This window comes from Dermacentor andersoni, chromosome 10 (assembly GCF_023375885.2).
Source record: "Dermacentor andersoni chromosome 10, qqDerAnde1_hic_scaffold, whole genome shotgun sequence".
Lineage (NCBI taxonomy): Eukaryota > Metazoa > Arthropoda > Arachnida > Ixodida > Ixodidae > Dermacentor > Dermacentor andersoni.
The window spans coordinates 13,001,931-13,019,430 of NC_092823.1; the positions used below are offsets into that span (position 1 = coordinate 13,001,931).

General features: G+C 56.0%; 3 non-coding genes across 3 annotated transcripts; 1 reads left to right on the forward strand and 2 right to left on the reverse strand.

The window, feature by feature from the left end:
* Window positions 1–802: 802 nt before the first annotated feature.
* Window positions 803–955, reverse strand: LOC126520865 (5.8S ribosomal RNA). The gene has a single exon (XR_007597118.1). It is a non-coding gene; the product is annotated as a 5.8S ribosomal RNA (ribosomal RNA).
* Window positions 956–2,529: 1,574 nt separating this feature from the next.
* Window positions 2,530–4,344, reverse strand: LOC126520884 (small subunit ribosomal RNA). The gene has a single exon (XR_007597124.1). It is a non-coding gene; the product is annotated as a small subunit ribosomal RNA (ribosomal RNA).
* An 8,492-nt stretch (window positions 4,345–12,836) lies between these two features.
* LOC126520877 (U2 spliceosomal RNA) lies at window positions 12,837–13,028 on the forward strand. Its single transcript, XR_007597123.1, has one exon. It is a non-coding gene; the product is annotated as a U2 spliceosomal RNA (small nuclear RNA).
* The last annotated feature ends 4,472 nt before the right edge of the window (window positions 13,029–17,500 follow it).

Here is a 17,500-nt window from a genome sequence, read left to right on the forward strand (position 1 = left end):
CAGGGGCGACTAAAACCTGGCGGGAGGCATCGTCTCGTGTAGCGTCGCCCCTGCCCCAACTGGAGTGGCCCAGTCTTTAGGGGACAGAGACTGCGAAGCACTTGGACCGACGGCGGACTACGACGGAACGCTTCAGCTCGGCCAACGGGGCACCCACGCTCTCGAAGGAGACATTTTCCGTTTCGCGGCAATTCTCCGCCGTGCCGTGACTCTTCTCGCTCGCAGACTGCGCTGTCGCGTCGAACCGCTTTCGGGGGCCACCCTTCTCCTCCCCGCTCCTCGCAAGAATCTGCCGATTCCCATTCCTGCGACGAAGCCCGGAAGGGCGCCCACACAACTGCGGTGACGTGAACGAGCGACCAGCTCTGGAGCTCGACGTACTTCGAAGGCAAACAGCGCAAATTGCGATCGCGCTGGCTTTGCGCACGGCGCGGGAATCGGCCGGCGTTTCATTCCCACGTTTTCCGTGCACGCAAGCGTGCGCTTCCGACTCTCTCGCAAACGTGCGCGCTACATGGCAACAGACGTTCGCGCCTCGTGCTTGGACCGCTCTTTCCCTGCAGGTATCCGACTCCATCCTGCGGCGGTCTTGCTAGAGGCGCGCACTCGTCACGCTGCAGTAGTAATGCCTCGTTTCCGTCTTTTCGAAGAATTGGCACAACGGTTTGCCACCGTCTCCCTCTCGTGAGGCCGCTGGCGCGTGGCTTTAGCGCTCAACGTACTGTCCATGATGCCGACGCGGTCAAAACGAGTCGACGGACGCACGTTCCCTGTGCGCCGAAGTCTCTCTTGATATGTGATCCGACCCTCAGACAGACGAAGCCAAGGGAAGACCCAAGGCCGCAATGTGCGTTCAAAGAATCAGTGCTCAGTGTGTCCTGCAATTCACACCAAGTCTCGCAGCTGGCTGCGTTCTTCATCGACCCGAGAACCGAGTGATCCACCGCTTAGAGTCGTGAAAAATAGTTTGTTCAATTCAGTACAGTACAACCAGGGTTTTAGGCACGTGGCGTCTCCCTGTGTGTGGTTTCGAAGAGCGCCTTTCGGCGTGCGCTCCTCCAGTCTCGCTCTTTCGGCGGCCGCGTCTCAGCAGCTGAAAGCCTAATGGCACTCCACTCCTGCTACTCGCGCGTGTGTTTTGCGCCCACGCCTTCCTCGCTTGCCCTCGAGGTAGCTTATGCCGTTTGCGCGCACTCGAAGCCGGTTTTACCTGCCATCCAACCACCGGACCCGTGTGTCTCGTGTGCACGTTCACATCGCTCCACTAAAAATTGCAAAGAGCGACAGAGCCATGATTAGGGCTAAGCCGCTGTGGAGTCTTTAACGGCTACACGGCCACGGGCAGGGCTTCACCCCCATCGACGTGCTTCGCTTCAGTCAGCAGTAGGTTCATAGAAGGGCCTCAAACACACACACACTTTCGCATCGGCAGATCGCCGCAGCATAACCGCTGTTGATCCAACAGCCTACTTGAGACGAAAGACAAGAGCCCGGCGCGCGTACTCGCGCAGCTCTCCAAAACCACTCGGCCAGTGCCAGGGACGGCTCCCTGCGCCGGCGCCACAACAAGTCTACTTGAGGCGGAAGACGAAGCCAGCAAGGGCCTGGCCGCAAGTGCGTTCGAATCCGGGACTACAGTCCCTCGTCTGTCCGTACTTCCTCTTTCGACGTGCGGCGCCTTCCCAAAGCGCACAAGTCCGCTAACCGCAGAACGCTTCCGACGTAGCAAAGCCGCGTTTCCTTCGGTACTTCGCAGCAACGCCGCCTTTCCCTCGGCGGCGGGCGAATAGCCTGCAGACGTCGTCGCATTAAACCGCGATCTCGACACCTCGCGCGTCACGAGCAGGAGCCGACCGGCAGCCTCCGGCCCTTTCGGACTCGGTGGCATTTGCCGCGGAGGACGGGAGAGCACTTTAGGCCACGGTTCCTTCCGTACTTGGCAGCCGCACCCTCATACCGACAGTTCCATGACCGACCGAGCGCCACACCGTTCCTTTAGTACTTGGGCGGCAACAAAGTCGGGTCGTTACTCCATACTCGCCGCAGGAAGCGACCGGCAGCCGCCAGACTTTTCAGACTCGGCAGCGTTTGCCGCGGAGGACGGGAGAGCGCTCGCACCACGGTTCCGTGTGTGTACTAAGCGGCAGCGGCATTAGCTCTCGACCGTCAGTTCCTTGACCGACCGCACGCTTCGCCGTTCCCCTCGTACTGGGCAAAGCAGCAGGTCGGGTCGTCTTACTCCCATTCCGCGCAAGAGCGCCAAAGCGGACAGAAAGCCCACCCAGTGTGCGTTACGCCGTTTCTACCCGCGGGCGCGGCCAAGCCAACCGTCCAAGGTTGCAGCCGGCGTCCACTGGGCGCAACAAATTTGGCACGGGGCGCCCGTCAAAATTCAGGCAGTCCCCGGCATGTTCGGGTATAGCCGTCCCCGCGTCCAAGCGGGGCCAGCGGCGGAAAGCGTCGGGCGCAGCGAGCTGCTTCACCCACACGGGGTAGAAACAATGGCGCTCGCCACCCTTCACAATCCGGTAATGATCCTTCCGCAGGTTCACCTACGGAAACCTTGTTACGACTTTTACTTCCTCTAAATGATCAAGTTTGGTCATCTTTCCAACAGACCGGCGCAACCGAAAGGCCGCGCCGGACATCGGTCCGAAGACCTCACTAAATCATTCAATCGGTAGTAGCGACGGGCGGTGTGTACAAAGGGCAGGGACGTAATCAACGCGAGCTTATGACTCGCGCTTACTGGGAATTCCTCGTTCAAGGGGAACAATTGCAAGCCCCTATCCCAATCACGAAAGAAGTTCCACGGGTTACCCAGTCTTTTCAGACAGGGATAAAGACACGCTGCTTCCTTCAGTGTAGCGCGCGTGCGGCCCCGGACATCTAAGGGCATCACAGACCTGTTATTGCTCTGTTTCGTGCGGCTAGGAGCCGCTTGTCCCTCTAAGAAGGTTGTAAGGTGCTGGGAACCCCGCACCTATTTAATAGGCTAGAGTCTCGTTCGTTATCGGAATTAACCAGACAAATCGCTCCACCAACTAAGAACGGCCATGCACCACCATCCACCGAATCAAGAAAGAGCTCTCAATCTGTCAATCCTCCCAGTGTCCGGGCCGGGTAAGTTTTCCCGTGTTGAGTCAAATTAAGCCGCAGGCTCCACTCCTGGTGGTGCCCTTCCGTCAATTCCTTTAAGTTTCAGCTTTGCAACCATACTTCCCCCGGAACCCAAACACTTTGGTTTCCCGGAAGCTGCCCGCCGAGTCATTTGAGTAACTCAGGCGGATCGCTGGTTGGCATCGTTTATGGTCAGAACTAGGGCGGTATCTGATCGCCTTCGAACCTCTGACTTTCGTTCTTGATCAAAGAAAACATTCTTGGCAAATGCTTTCGCAGTAGTTCGTCTTGCGACGGTCCAAGAATTTCACCTCTAGCGCCGCAATACGAATGCCCCCGTCTGTCCCTCTTAATCATTACCTCGTATTCCAAAAACCAACAGAACAGAAACGAGGTCTTGTTCTATTATTCCATGCAAGTTTATTCAGGCGACTCGCCTGCGTTGAGCACTCTAATTTTTTCAAAGTAAAAGCACCGGCCTTCTCGAGGCACACAATGAAGTGCACCAAGAAAGGACCGGCATGATGTTCAGTCCGAGCCGTCGCATCGGGTAGATGCACTACTCGTCTGGAACTGAGATCCAACTACGAGCTTTTTAACCGCAGCAGCTTTAGTATACGCTATTGGAGCTGGAATTACCGCGGCTGCTGGCACCAGACTTGCCCTCCAATTGATCCTCGTTAAAGGATTTAGAGTGTACTCATTTCAATTACGGGGCCTCAAAAGAGTCCCGTATTGTTATTTTTCGTCACTACCTCCCCGTGCCGGGAGTGGGTAATTTGCGCGCCTGCTGCCTTCCTTGGATGTGGTAGCCGTTTCTCAGGCTCCCTCTCCGGAATCGAACCCTGATTCTCCGTTACCCGTAACAACCATGGTAAGCAAGTAACCTACCATCGAAAGTTGATAAGGCAGACACTTGAAAGAAACGTCGCCGGCTCGTGGCCATGCGATCAGCACAAAGTTATCCAGAGTCACCACACAATACGGGCCGAAACCCGATCGATCTTGGTCTAATAAAAGCACCCGTCGCCCAAAGGGCTTCAGGCTCACTGCATGTATTAGCTCTAGAATTGCCACAGTTATCCAAGTAGGAAGAAACGATCTAAGGAACCATAACTGATTTAATGAGCCATTCGCGGTTTCGCCTTATTTCGGCATGTACTTAGACATGCATGGCTTAATCTTTGAGACAAGCATATGATCACTGGCAGGATCAACCAGGTAATCGTTCAACTGCGCGTCCAGCCTTTCAAGCAGGCCGGACGCCGTTTTTGCGATGCCGAGGCCACCTTCAGGCGCCCCAACACGCTTCGTTCTCGCAAAGGGTAGCACTTTGCACAGTCCGAGACGACGGCGTTCGAGCTCGCAACGGCGCCCTCCCCGCAGGGCCGGGTATCGCCACGCGGCAAGAAGCACGCAACATTCTCGATAGACCGGTTGTGTCGACTCGATCGCGGCTTGCGGTTTCTCTCGAGCCCGCAGCACTGGTGGACCGACCGACACTTGCAACGTAGCCGAGACGGCAAAGCCGCTAGGCGACGGGTCACGCCCGCGCCTTCGGCGCTTTCGTATTTGATTCGTCCGAGGACGATGCGGAACACACTTCGATATCGTGGAAAAAGCGTCGTCCGACAACCAGCCCCTAACGCATCAAGCGGATGAGGCTGCAGACGTCAGCTGTGGGATCCACGGGAGCGATACCGGGGACACGCTTGACGGGCACGAAGCCCGCCGCATATCAAACACCCAGGTCGCTTTGGGGGCGACTGCTCTCTGGGACCCCCATATAATAGCAGCGATAAGTACCCAGACCTCCATGGGGCCGTACTCGTGCCACTTTCGACGAGCGTTTGGCGAAAATCGTGCCGCCTCGTAACGCCGCGAGCAAGATTGAAAGCTTACGTCGGCAGCACAATGCCGAAGTCGTGAAAGCGCAGCGCGTCCACCGAATGCGCGAACGGCAATTTCTCGCCAATGGCCAGTACGGTTTCCTGCACAATTGCCTGTCTGTCGCCCTACGGGGCCCCCGGCCGATCGATTCGAGGCACGCTAGCACGGCCCCTTCGCCATTTCCGAGCACGAGTGCGAACAGTGCGGGCGGCGTGCTCGACGCCCCGGCTGACGTCGTTTCGGACTTTGTCTCTTCGCGTGCTCGCGGCAACGCCGCGGCCAACGACGACGTCTGCGCGGTTCTTTGCCGGTTCCCGGCGTGCTACAGTGCAGCCCTCTGCAGGGTGACACCGGCTCCGTCGTGGCCGTGCGGCGGCTTGTACGCAAAAGTTGCGTCAAAGGCGTCGCGCTCGCGCCGCCCCGGCACACGCGGTTTCGGACTTTGTCTCTTCCAGCGCTCGCAACCATGTCGGGGCCGACGCCGACGACTGCGTGGTGTTTCAACGATTGCCGGCGTGACACAATGCAGCTGCGTGCGGGATGCCAGCGATTCCGTCGTGTCCGTGCGGCGGCTTGTACGCAAAAGTTGCGTCAAAGGCGTCGCGCTCGCGCCGCCCCGGCACACGCGGTTTCGGACTTTGTCTCTTCCAGCGCTCGCGTAGTCGTGGGCACGATTGTCGACGTCGGAACGGTGCGCGGACACCGCCACGAGCACGCGCAAGACGAAAATCGCACTACGGTACAATGTCGGCCGGGGCCGTACGGCCCCTTACAGTAGCAGCGATAAGTGCCCAGACCTCCATGGGGCCGTACTCGTGCGACGCGGCGGCGTACTGCGCCGAGCCGAGCGCCAATATTTGGCTTTTGCAGGGCGGATTCGAGCTCTGGCTATCGCCGCGGTACCGCCGCTCACCGATTCAAGGCACGCTAGCGCGGCCCCTTCGCCATTTCCGAGCACGCGTGCGAACAGTGCGGGCGGCGTGCTCGACGCCCCGGCTGACGTCGTTTCGGACTTTGTCTCTTCGCGTGCTCGCGGCAACGCCGCGGCCAACGACGACGTCTGCGCGGTTCTTTGCCGGTTCCCGGCGTGCTATAGTGCAGCCCTCTGCAGGGCGACACCGGCTCCGTCGTGTCCGTGCGGCGGCTTGTACGCAAAAGTTGCGTCAAAGGCGTCGCGCTCGCGCCGCCCCGGCACACGCGGTTTCGGACTTTGTCTCTTCCAGCGCTCGCGTAGTCGTGGGCACGATTGTCGACGTCGGAACGGTGCGCGGACTACGCCACGAGCACGCGCAAGCCGAAAATCGCACTACGGTACAATGTCGGCCGGGGCCGTACGGCCCCTAACAGTAGCAGCGATAAGTGCCCAGACCTCCATGGGGCCGTACTCGTGCGACGCGGCGGCGTACTGCGCCGAGCCGAGCGCCAATATTTGGCTTTTGCAGGGCGGATTCGAGCTCTGGCGATCGCCGCGGTACCGCCGCTCACCGATTCAAGGCACGCTAGCGCGGCCCCTTCGCCATTTCCGAGCACGCGTGCGAACAGTGCGGGCGGCGTGCTCGACGCCCCGGCTGACGTCCTTTCGGACTTTGTCTCTTCGCGTGCTCGCGGCAACGCCGCGGCCAACGACGACGTCTGCGCGGTTCTTTGCCGGTTCCCGGCGTGCTATAGTGCAGCCCTCTGCAGGGTGACACCGGCTCCGTCGTGTCCGTGCGGCGGCTTGTACGCAAAAGTTGCGTCAAAGGCGTCGCGCTCGCGCCGCCCCGGCACACGCGGTTTCGGACTTTGTCTCTTCCAGCGCTCGCAACCATGTCGGGGCCGACGCCGACGACTGCGTGGTGTTTCAACGATTGCCGGCGTGACACAATGCAGCTGCGTGCGGGATGCCAGCGATTCCGTCGTGGCGGTGCGGCGGCTTGTACGCAAAAGTTGCGTCAAAGGCGTCGCGCTCGCACCGCCCCGGCACACGTGGTTTCGGACTTTGTCTCTTCGAGCGCTCGCAGCGATGTCGAGGCGATCGCTTACGTCTGCACGGTTTGCGGTGTGCTACAATGCAGCAGTCTGCCGCACTACACCTCTTGGTTGCCGAGGCCAGCACGGCAATTTACTGAAGCGAGCGCATTGCGCCCAGGCGGCAGCGGACTTTGTTGCTTCGGGAGTGCTCTTGCTGTAAAATTTGAACGGCTGCAGCTGCGCGAAGCAAGTGTACCTATTTTCACTCTCTCTCTGTCTGCCTTTGAGGCGACTGTAATTTCACTTTAAACGCAACTGGAGGCGGGAGCAACCTGATGAGAGTAGGTGGACTTCGGTACATGTAATTTAGAAATTGCTTTCAAGCTTTGAGGACATACACCTTCGCGCCATCTGCTTTCCCCGTCTCTTTGGCACTTTATAGTATGTGCTGCATGCTCTGCATTCCAAAGAAACACGCCTGTCTCTCTCCCTCTCTCACGTTCTTCTTCTTTTTGTAGCTGCTGTTGTAGAAGATGCTATGCTCTTTAATCGCTGTAACATAGAGTGCTTGCACAAGCCAACAACTTTTGCGTGTTTTTTTTTTTTTTCTCTTCCCAAGACGTTTCTGCCATTATTCACTAACTCTCGTTCTTAGTATGCAATGGAGCGTTAGCTCGCGCCATCTACCTTTCTTTCTGTATTGCAAAGTCCGCAGGTTTTCCTAGTTCCGTACACAGATGGCGCCAATGCGTTTTGGCGCCAGGTTCGAACGACCTCGCTCTACTCGTGTTTGGCATTTGAATGTTTCAAAGGGGTTTGCGACAGGGGGTGGTTCTTGTGCAAGGCTGAGCTTTCCAGCTGCGTTTAAGCTATGCTAGCATGTGTGCGTATATATATATATATATATATATATATATATATATATATATATATATATATAAATACACAAACACACACACATGCATATATACATACACACACACGGTAATGGTAAAGATGATGAGGTAGCACTTTTTTTTTTCTTTTTTTTACAATGCCTGTGTTTCAGATGGCGATCTTTCTCCCCTCTATGTTTCCGGTTGGAAGGAGTGTGCAGCGTTTTCTATATTTATTTTGTCATTCACTTCTATGTTGCTCGTCTTCGTACATGGGGCATGCTACCTAATTCTACCGGTCGATTCGACACGTTGCGATCCGTCCCGGCCTGTGCCGTATCAAAATTTTCAGTGGGCCTTGCGGTAAATAAAAAGAAATGAAGGAAATGCGCGTAGTATATTACAATTGCACACGGGCTTGAAACGAAGCCCTCAAGGAAGGTCACCTTGAGCGGTCGCATTCAGACGGAAGTAAGCATTCCCCTGGCGCGTTTTTTTTCCGCTCGCCTGTTCCGTTTTCTACGAGGTTGCCTTGGTTGGTTTCGCGTTACAAGCAAGCTTGCACTCGGGTCTCGTTTCTACGCGACAGCGTTTCGTTAACAGCGAAAGACTGAGGCGTTGCGAATTCATCCGTGAGATAGGGAGCGTTGAGTCTGTACACAGGCTGAATTTTATAATATTGCCCACGCTGTTGCTGAGGTTACCCATGTCGGCAGGGCGCCCACAAGGCAGTAGTACAATGAAGTGAAGTGAAGGACATCGCTTCTCGGCCTTTTGGCTAAGATCAAAGTGTAGTGCATGCAGCTGGCTTGCCCGGCCTTGCCTACACTTATCTTTGTAGAGGCGCCCGGACACCTGCCCGGTTATTGCAGTGTCTTTCCCCTGACCCGGCCCTCTCTTTCTAGGCCCACGGCTCCCTGCTGCACTGCCTCCAGGACAGCCCACCCTGCTGCCACCTGGTGGCCCCTGGACGACCCACACCGGCCCTGCTTCCTGGTCCTGCCGCTGCCTGGCGCTGCCTGCTGCCTATCGGAGACTCCTGCCCTGCTCGGCCTGACCACTGCCTGGAACCCGGTGCTGCTACCTGCGGGGTGCCTGTTGGTCCTGCCATCTTGACTGGCACTGTGCTGGGGCACAACCGGCTGGCCCCCGCCTTCGCCATCGTCAGTCATGGGCCTGGCCTCCTAGCTGCCACTCCTAGTGGCCCCCTAGCCTCCGGACCTGGCCTCCTTTAAGGAGAGCCGCCGGGTCCGGAAGGCACGGCCATCCAATGGATCCTGGGGGCCACGGCCGCATGGCCCATGACCACAACGAAGACGATGGCGACCCCAACACCCCTGGGCGGGAACGCCAGCCGGCACGTGAGGATGGCACCCTCACGGTGTTCTTCCCCGTGCCCCACACGGTCCGGTGCTGCGAGGAGGGCTGCAGAGCTGCCTACGCCGCGGCCAAATGGACAGCGCGGCGGCAGTCCCTCCAGCGGCACCTCGAAGTCGAGCACGGTGCCAGAATCCGGCGCACCATCAACGTGTGCAGCATCTGCGGCGAGACACTGGGGCTGAGACCAGCCTCCCACGCCTGCCTGGCTGCAGCCGACTCGACCGCCCCCCCTGCTGCCCTGCCACACCAATGTGGCAGTTGCTCAATGTCCTTCCCCACAAGGAGGGGCTTGAGCAACCACGAACAGTGGCACAGGAGGGAGGCGGCACTAGCAGCCAGGCGTGATCTCGCCGCGGGTGCTGCCTCTGGTGCGTCGGAGCAGGACAACGACGGCACCCCCCCAACAGAGCAGGACAGCACCGAGGGTCCCGCTGAGGACCCTCCAGAAACACCAGCAGTGGCCACCGAGCAGGCCGCCGACCAGGAGCCGTCTCCTGTGGCGCCTCGAGGAACACCCGGACAAAGCAGCGATGGCGAGATGGCCGAGGCACCCTATCAGCGGACGCCAACCCAACCAGGGCAGACCGCGGCCTCGGCCACTCCTTCTCCAACACCATCGCTGCTGTCCAACCGAGGCAGCCCGGGAGCACCAGCCTCCGAGGCTCACGAGCCGGCGGCCATGCAGGAGCTCTCCCCAGGCAGGGCAGAGTCGCAGGACCAAGACGGAAGCACCCAGGACTTCGGGACCCAGGAAGAACATGCTGGTACCACGCGGCCAGAGGGCAGTGCATGGGGCTTAGAAGACGAGACGGCAGAGCTGCGGGCATTGAGCCGGTTGCCTGAGTCTGCTGGGGAGTGGGCACGGTTTGAAGACATCCTCGACCGTGCCATTGCAGCCGCAACCAAACATCTGCGGCTGCCAGTCGGGGACTCGCGCCAATCACGGAGGCGCGAGGTGAACCCCGACAACCCCCAGCAGATCCAAACACTTTACCGAAGGAACCGGCGCCGGGCAGTGCGGCTAATCACTGAAGGCCCGTCGCAGCTCTGTCCGATCGACCCCCATGCACTACAAGATCACTACTCGAACCTCTGGTCACCAACAACCGTGGATACCAGCATCCTGCGGTCAAGGCTTCCGGCCACCGAAGAACTGGACTTGTGCCCCTTTTCACCAGAAGAAGTCGCAGCCAAGCTCCGTAAATGCGAGAGTACAGCTCCAGGGGAGGACCGCCTCACGTACCACCACTGGAGGCAGGTGGACCCTGAGGGCAGGTTCCTTGCGGCGGTATACAACGTATGCCTCCAATACCGCCGCACACCCCTCAGCTGGAAGTCGACGAGGACAATCCTGATTCACAAGAAGGGCGACCGCGAGGACCCCACAAACTGGCGACCCATTGCCCTTGGTCGAACGATCGCCAAACTGTATGCCGGGTGTCTCACCACCCGGCTGCAGAGGTGGTTGGGCGACCATGCGGTACTGTCCAGGTGTCAGAAGGGCTTCCTGCCGCACGATGGGGTGTTTGAACACAACTTCGTGCTGCAGGGACGCCTGGATGATGCCAGGACAGGAGGTGGGGAGCTGTGCGTGGGGTTCCTCGATTTTGCCAACGCCTTCGGCTCGGTCGCCCATCAGGCCCTCGTCGACGCTGTCCGCGGCGCCGGCGCGGGGGAGGCCTTTGCTACCATCGTTGAAGACCTCTACCGCGCCAACACCACCTGCGTCGTGGCAGCAGCTGGCATTACGGAGCCAATCACCATCGGAGCCGGGCTGAGACAGGGCTGTCCTCTGAGCGGCCTGCTTTTCAACCTGGTGGTGGACCCGGTCATCCGTGCAGTACAGGGAGGCGATAGGCAGCACAACATCCTTGCCTACGCCGATGATCTGACGCTGCTGGCCGCGGATCCCACCACCCTGCAGAGCCGCTTGGACCGTGTGGCTGCCCTGTCGGCCCGGCTTGGGCTGCGACTGAACGCCGCCAAGTGCCGATCTCTACACCTGTCTGGTCGCCATCCCGTGGGTACACGGCCCACCTCCTTCACCGTGGGTGGCGACCCGATTCCGGCGCTTGGCGACTTCGAGGGGCACAAGTTCCTGGGCCGTCCAGTGGGGTTCAGGGTGCTACCGGACGAGACGACGGTCGACGAGGCCATCCACCTGGGCAGAAAGCTGCTCTCCTCCATGCTCGCCCCATGGCAAAGGCTGGATGCCATAAAAACGTTCTTGTATCCAGCCTTGAACTTTGCCATGCGGGTGGGCCTTGCCAGCAAAGGAGAGTGGCAACGCTTAGACGAGGAGCTCCGCCCGCTCATCAAGAAGACCCTGTACGTGCCAGCCAGAGCCTCCAATGAATACTTGTACGGAGGCTCTCAGGCTGGCAGTGCAGGGATCCCACTTGCAGCGGAGCTCAGCGACATCTGCCGGGTGGACGGGGCCTTCAAGCTACTGACGTCGACCGACGTGGAGGTCCGGGAGCGTGCAGCAGGGGACCTAGAGGGCGTCGTGTCAAGGCGGCTCAGACGACCCGCAAACACCGAGGACATGGAGGCCTACCTCTCAGGCGAGACGGAGGGCGACTTCCGACAAACGTCCACACAGGTCCAGTCTGTGTGGACGGAGGCCCGGAAAGCCTCCCGTCGCCTCTCCGTCGCCTGGGAGCTCTTGGAGCATGGGGCCCGCGTCAACTGCGGAGAGGCCTCTGTGTCAGCGAGGAACCGCCACAAGCTGGTCAAGACCATCCGGGCGCTCCTCTCCACCGAAAGGGACAGAGCTCTGCATGACAAACCGAACCAGGGCAAGGCGATGGTGTGTGTAGCGGCCGACCCGGCAAATTCCCACTTCATGAGGTCCGGCCGCTACACCCGCTTCACCGACTGGCGTTTCGTGCATCGAGCCCGGCTAAACCTCCTCCCCCTCAATGCCACAAGACTCTGGGCACCCGCAGCCGACAAAAGATGCAGGCGCTGCGGGTATGGGGAGGAGACACTGCCGCATGTACTATGCCATTGCATGCGGCAGAGCCGGGCCATGACGGAGCGTCATAACACCATCGTCGCCAGAATAAAAAAGGCTGCCTTGGGGAGGTTTACTGTCATCGCAGAGAACCAGGTCGTGGGCACCACATCACTCAAGCCCGACCTGGTACTGGCCCGTGGAGAGGAGGCACTGATCCTGGACGTCTGCTGCCCTTTCGAGAACAGGCTGCAGGCGTTCCAGGACGCCCGGAAGGCTAAGGAGGAGAAGTACGCCCCTGTACAGCATCATCTCCTCCGGCGGTTCCAACGCGTGACGGTGGACGCGGTCGTCGTCGGCTGCCTTGGCACCTGGGATCAGGGGAACGATCGTGTGATGCGCAGGCTGTGCAGTAGGCAATACCTACGGACACTCAAACGCCTGTGCATCAGCGACACGATCAGCGCCTCTACAAAGATTTTTAGAGCCCACATAGGCACCTTTTAATGATCTTACTGTTTTTAGAGAAGCGCTTTTTGCCACTTTTATACACGTTTACAGTTTTAGCCTTTTATTACTAACACCACTAACTAACCGTTTTTTAGTCATTTGTTTGCGTTTTTAGATTATACACCTTTTATCCGTTTTTTCCTTGGTTTCGTAACATATTTTTGATGTATTTGTAACTAGCATAAATAAAAAACTCTGTTCTTATCAGCTTAATATCTGATACGGGTTCTATATGGACCCACGATATTAAACCTATTTTTGGAAGTTGGCGGAGTGCTTGAAGCCTGCTTCACCTCCGCCGCAGGTCGGCCCGGTATTGCACTACCTCCGGGATCGGCCCCGCTCACTTAGGTGAGACTTCATTCAATCAAAATGAAGAGCACAAGCTCAACGCGAGCACTGACTTGACACGCACCATTCCTATACTACACGCAACGATGCCGGTTCGCGGACCACGAGAGTAATTAAACTGCCACTCCATCTGTGTGTAGCGTCGCACTTGTTGCGTCGCAAATGGGACAGCCGCTCCAGCAAATTTCTAGTTATGGGCTTCGAGAAAAATTAATGAAAGCAAAAGAAAGAACCAGAATTCCTATTTGTCCGATGTCTCTGAATGATTGTCTCCTGTAAAGAGCCACTTGGGGGGATGGGGGGTAGGATTAGCCGTGGGGTTCGCAATCAATATGAATCCCACTCAAAGCCAACACTGGATTTTGGAGTTCACTATCGCTTGGATCCGTAAACCACCGCGCCCACGCAAGCTCGCCCTGCCGCCGAAATCCGCTGCCCAAGTGGAAGAAAGATTCCCTATGAAAGAAAAATAGAGTGCCCGATTTCTGGCAACTACTGTGCAGCCTTTGTGTACACATTTTCGCAGCAGTGGGACCGAGCGCCTCGAAAACAAACTTGTCGTATGCCCGAATGTGGCGAAATATATTCAAGGGTTAAAAGGTGCCTCATCTTTCTAACCTGTATGTTACGAAGACCTGTTGCTACCTTTTCATCATGAACATCATCATCATCATCATCCTGGCTACGCCCACTGCAGGGCAAAGGCATCTCCCATGATCCTCCAAGTACCCCGGTCAGGTGCCGATTGTCGCCATGTAGTCCCTAATCTAATCTGCCCTCCTACCTTTCTGCCACCCCCTGCTACGCTTCCCTCCTCTCGGAATTCAGTCTGTAACCCTTAATGGCCACCGGTTATCTTCCCCCCAGATTGCATGCCCTGCGCATGCCCATTTGTTTTTCCTGGTTTAAACTTTGGTGTCATTAACGAGCGTTTGTTCTCGCACACCCCAATCTGCTCTATTCCGATCCCCCCGTGACGCCACACCCATCATCCTTCTTTCCAGAGCCCGTTGCGTCGCCCTCAGTTACCCTTCGGTAATCCTCAAAGCTTTTTGTTGGGACACTCGTGGCATCTTTCTCGTTTAATGAAGTCAAATTTTTTTCAGTTTTGGGGGAAAACTCAATGAGCTAGGCGCGATTGTGTCCCTGGCGCCGCTCTCAACAAGATGGCGGCGCCCATGCTTTTTGCCTGCAGGTTCGGCCCTACGCAGAACACGCCTGCCGGGCAGTGTAGCCACGTTGAAGGGGCAAAGCGTAGTGCAGTGAAGCGCTTGCTCGGGCGAAAAACGCAAATATGAGCCAAACAGGAATTTCCATTATTGGAAATTCCAGTTCAGTTTGCGCATTGCGTTCGCCTAAGGTAAAGAACACAAATGCGAGTGCCACAGCAGTCAAGTCAAAGCTTAGGATTGCGTACCATTTTTTTTTTTTTTTCGTGCCTTTTACTCCTGGCCTGCGTGGCCCTAGCGCGCATGCACACGAAAGTAATGAAATGGTGAAAACACGAAATAATGCGGTGCGGCTGTATCATATCTATTTTGTGCGCTTTGTTCTTTGTGGACTACAGCGGTGTGCGTCATGAGAAAGTTTCGGTGCCCTTCTTGGGTGACCAGTGAAGCTATATTTAAAACCACATTGATTTGTACGGTTATTGCTACAAACTGCGTGTGGGTGTTTTTCTTTTTCGCTGCCAACGATGGGTTATCGCAACCGCGATCGGTTCTGCTGCTACGCTAGACGCGTGCTTGCCAACGGTTGGCTCTATACGCGACCCGCGACGCGTGGTCGGCACATTCAAGCAGTCAATTGCAAACCGTTCCAAGAAAAAGGATGTACTCCACTTGCCACCTAGTTCGACGATTGTACTTTCTGACCCTCGAGGAAGCGCCGCCATCCCACGTTTTCTATAATACGATAAGATTCAGAGCGACCGCGACCACTTGTCTTTGTCAATATCTCGGAAACGCTTTCTTTTTCTTTTTTTTTTAAATCCAGATACTCAGACGCGCCCGTGTTCACGCGCACTTGCTCTCTCCGATAAGCAGGGAAGCTCGGTTGGGGTGGTGTCGGGCCTTGCGCATGCGCTGCTGAGCTCGTCGCTTCGCCGGCCGGTCGATGCTGGCGCGGTACTGGTAATGAACTTCGACGTGCATGGTGAAACGTCACTTTGTATTGCCACTGTAGACTAGCAATGCAATGTGTTTGCGAGCGATTGGATAAATGAGAAAGCGTGCACTGTCTACAGTTTATGCCCCTCTAGAGTAGTGGAAATGTTGCTCCAAGTGTTAGGTTTGTAATTTGCGCCTACGAACATGAACTAAACAAAGAAAATGGTCTGCAGCCGCCTTCGCTTCATAAAATTCCCGTACGAAGAAATTTCCGTGCGCGAATGAGAGAGCAAAAGAGAGAAACCATGCTAAGAAGAATGGCTGCCTTTTACGTGATCTCGCGCATGAAACCAGACGATGGATTAATTTTAGCCGTTCATTTTGATTTGCCGAATGTAAACCGGAACACTTTCTCCACGCGGTCTTCAGATTTGAATGGCAATCAATCACATCCTTTCTTTTTTTTTTTTTTTCTGTTTCTTTCTATCTGGAACCGAAAGAATTCAGAACGCCATTTCAATCTTAGATTCGATTAGATATCGTGACTGGTATGCTGAAATATCACGCCTTATCTGGTGTTAACCTTCTTGATCACGGCAATAAAAAATCGCCAGTTCCCGAACTTTAATCGCGCCGAAGATGAACCGATATGCTGGATTCTTATTGTCATGATTTTATAGAAAGCGCTGGTTCTATGGCTAGCTTTGAGGAAAAGAAAAACATCGTTCAGGAATGTATAACTCTAAACAACTAAAAAAAAAATCTGCCGGCAATTGGTACTACAACGAGAGTACTGAGAATACTGGAAAAGATGAAATCCAATCATGCTGAACTGAACTGAAATTATTTCATCAAGACATGCCCCGAAAAACGTGGCCACTTTCAATGATAATTTCAAATGTGATTTCTTTCTTTTTTTTTTTCTTTTTTACGACGGATAATAATTATCTTTCCAATGGCGGATGTGAAAATTTCAGAGCACGGCATTTTCGAAATCCCAAGGCCCCGGACGCATTCTCTCTTCTTTAAGTATTTTGGTGGTGCACACGGAGGAAAATTTCGCGCACGTAATTTATAAACTAGTAGTTGATTTTCTAGAAGAACACAAAGTGCTGACAAACGGCCAACCAGGACACAATTAAATTGGTATTACGCACGGTTTCGAAGCCGCGGTAACAAAAGGGTAACAAAGGGACGTTCATTTCGTGGTGTGGATTTCACGTCTCTCACAATAAAAAAAAAATAATAATAAAAACTACTGCATAAAATAGGTTTTCCCAAACTGGATGGTTTCGATCAGCTTTTGAACAGCCCTTCCTTAAATTGAGTTGGCGTTGATTGAGCAGGTGCGGGCCTCTGCTGTTTTGGATTTTTGTAAATGGCATCAGTACTGGACAGTCCGTTCACTTGAGGATCAAAGGAGAAACCCCCCAAAAAAATATCATATCGTGGTGAGAGACGTGGCAGATGAGTACAATTATCGGCAGAAAAAAAAAAAAAGGAAAACCGCCTCGTACTCAGAAGCCGCTCCTCTCACGTGTGAAGCTTCAAACAAATTGTTTTTCTTGAGACGCTCTATAAAGTTATACACAGCTCCTTAAATGCAGCACCCGCACACAAAGCCAAACGTTCCAAGCTGGAAAGAAAGCATGAAATTCGCGGTGCCCGTTTCCTGTGAAACAACGGGCAACATTACGCCAAGTCCGCTACCACGTCAGCCGGGGCGGCCACACCCCGCCCGCGCTTAAGCCACATATGGCGACTGAAAATGCTCACCGCTCAAGCTGCGCGCGGCAAAGTCCGCAACCACGTCAGCCGGGGCGGCCACGGAGAGCGCCGAACGCCCGCGCTTAAGCCTGAAAATGCTCGGCGCTTACGCCAGGTAGCGAGAAAAAATGCTCGGCGCTTAAGCCACGCGGGGACTAAAACTGAAGCCACGGGATTGTTGCTGAAATTGTATGCATTCCGGTGGAAGTCTGTCGGCGCCGGCGCGCGGCAAAGTCCGCAACCACGTCAGCCGGGGCGGCCACGGAGAGCGCCGAACGCCCGCGCTTAAGGCTGAAAATGCTCGGCGCTTAAGCCAGGTAGCGCGATAAAAATGCTCGGCGCTTAAGCCAGGTAGCGAGTAAAAATGCTCGGCGCTTAAGCCACGCGGGGACTGCAACTGAACCCACGGGATTGTTGTTGCTGAAATTGTATGCAGTCCGGTAGAAGTCTGTCGCGCGCCTGCGCGCGGCAAAGTCCGCAACCACGTCAGCCGGGGCGGCGAAAAAAAAAAAAAAAAAAAAAAAGCAGCCCCCCCTGTACCAGTGTGCGCGAGGCGGCAGTCAATACCGGCCTCGCTGTTACAGCCCCAGGAG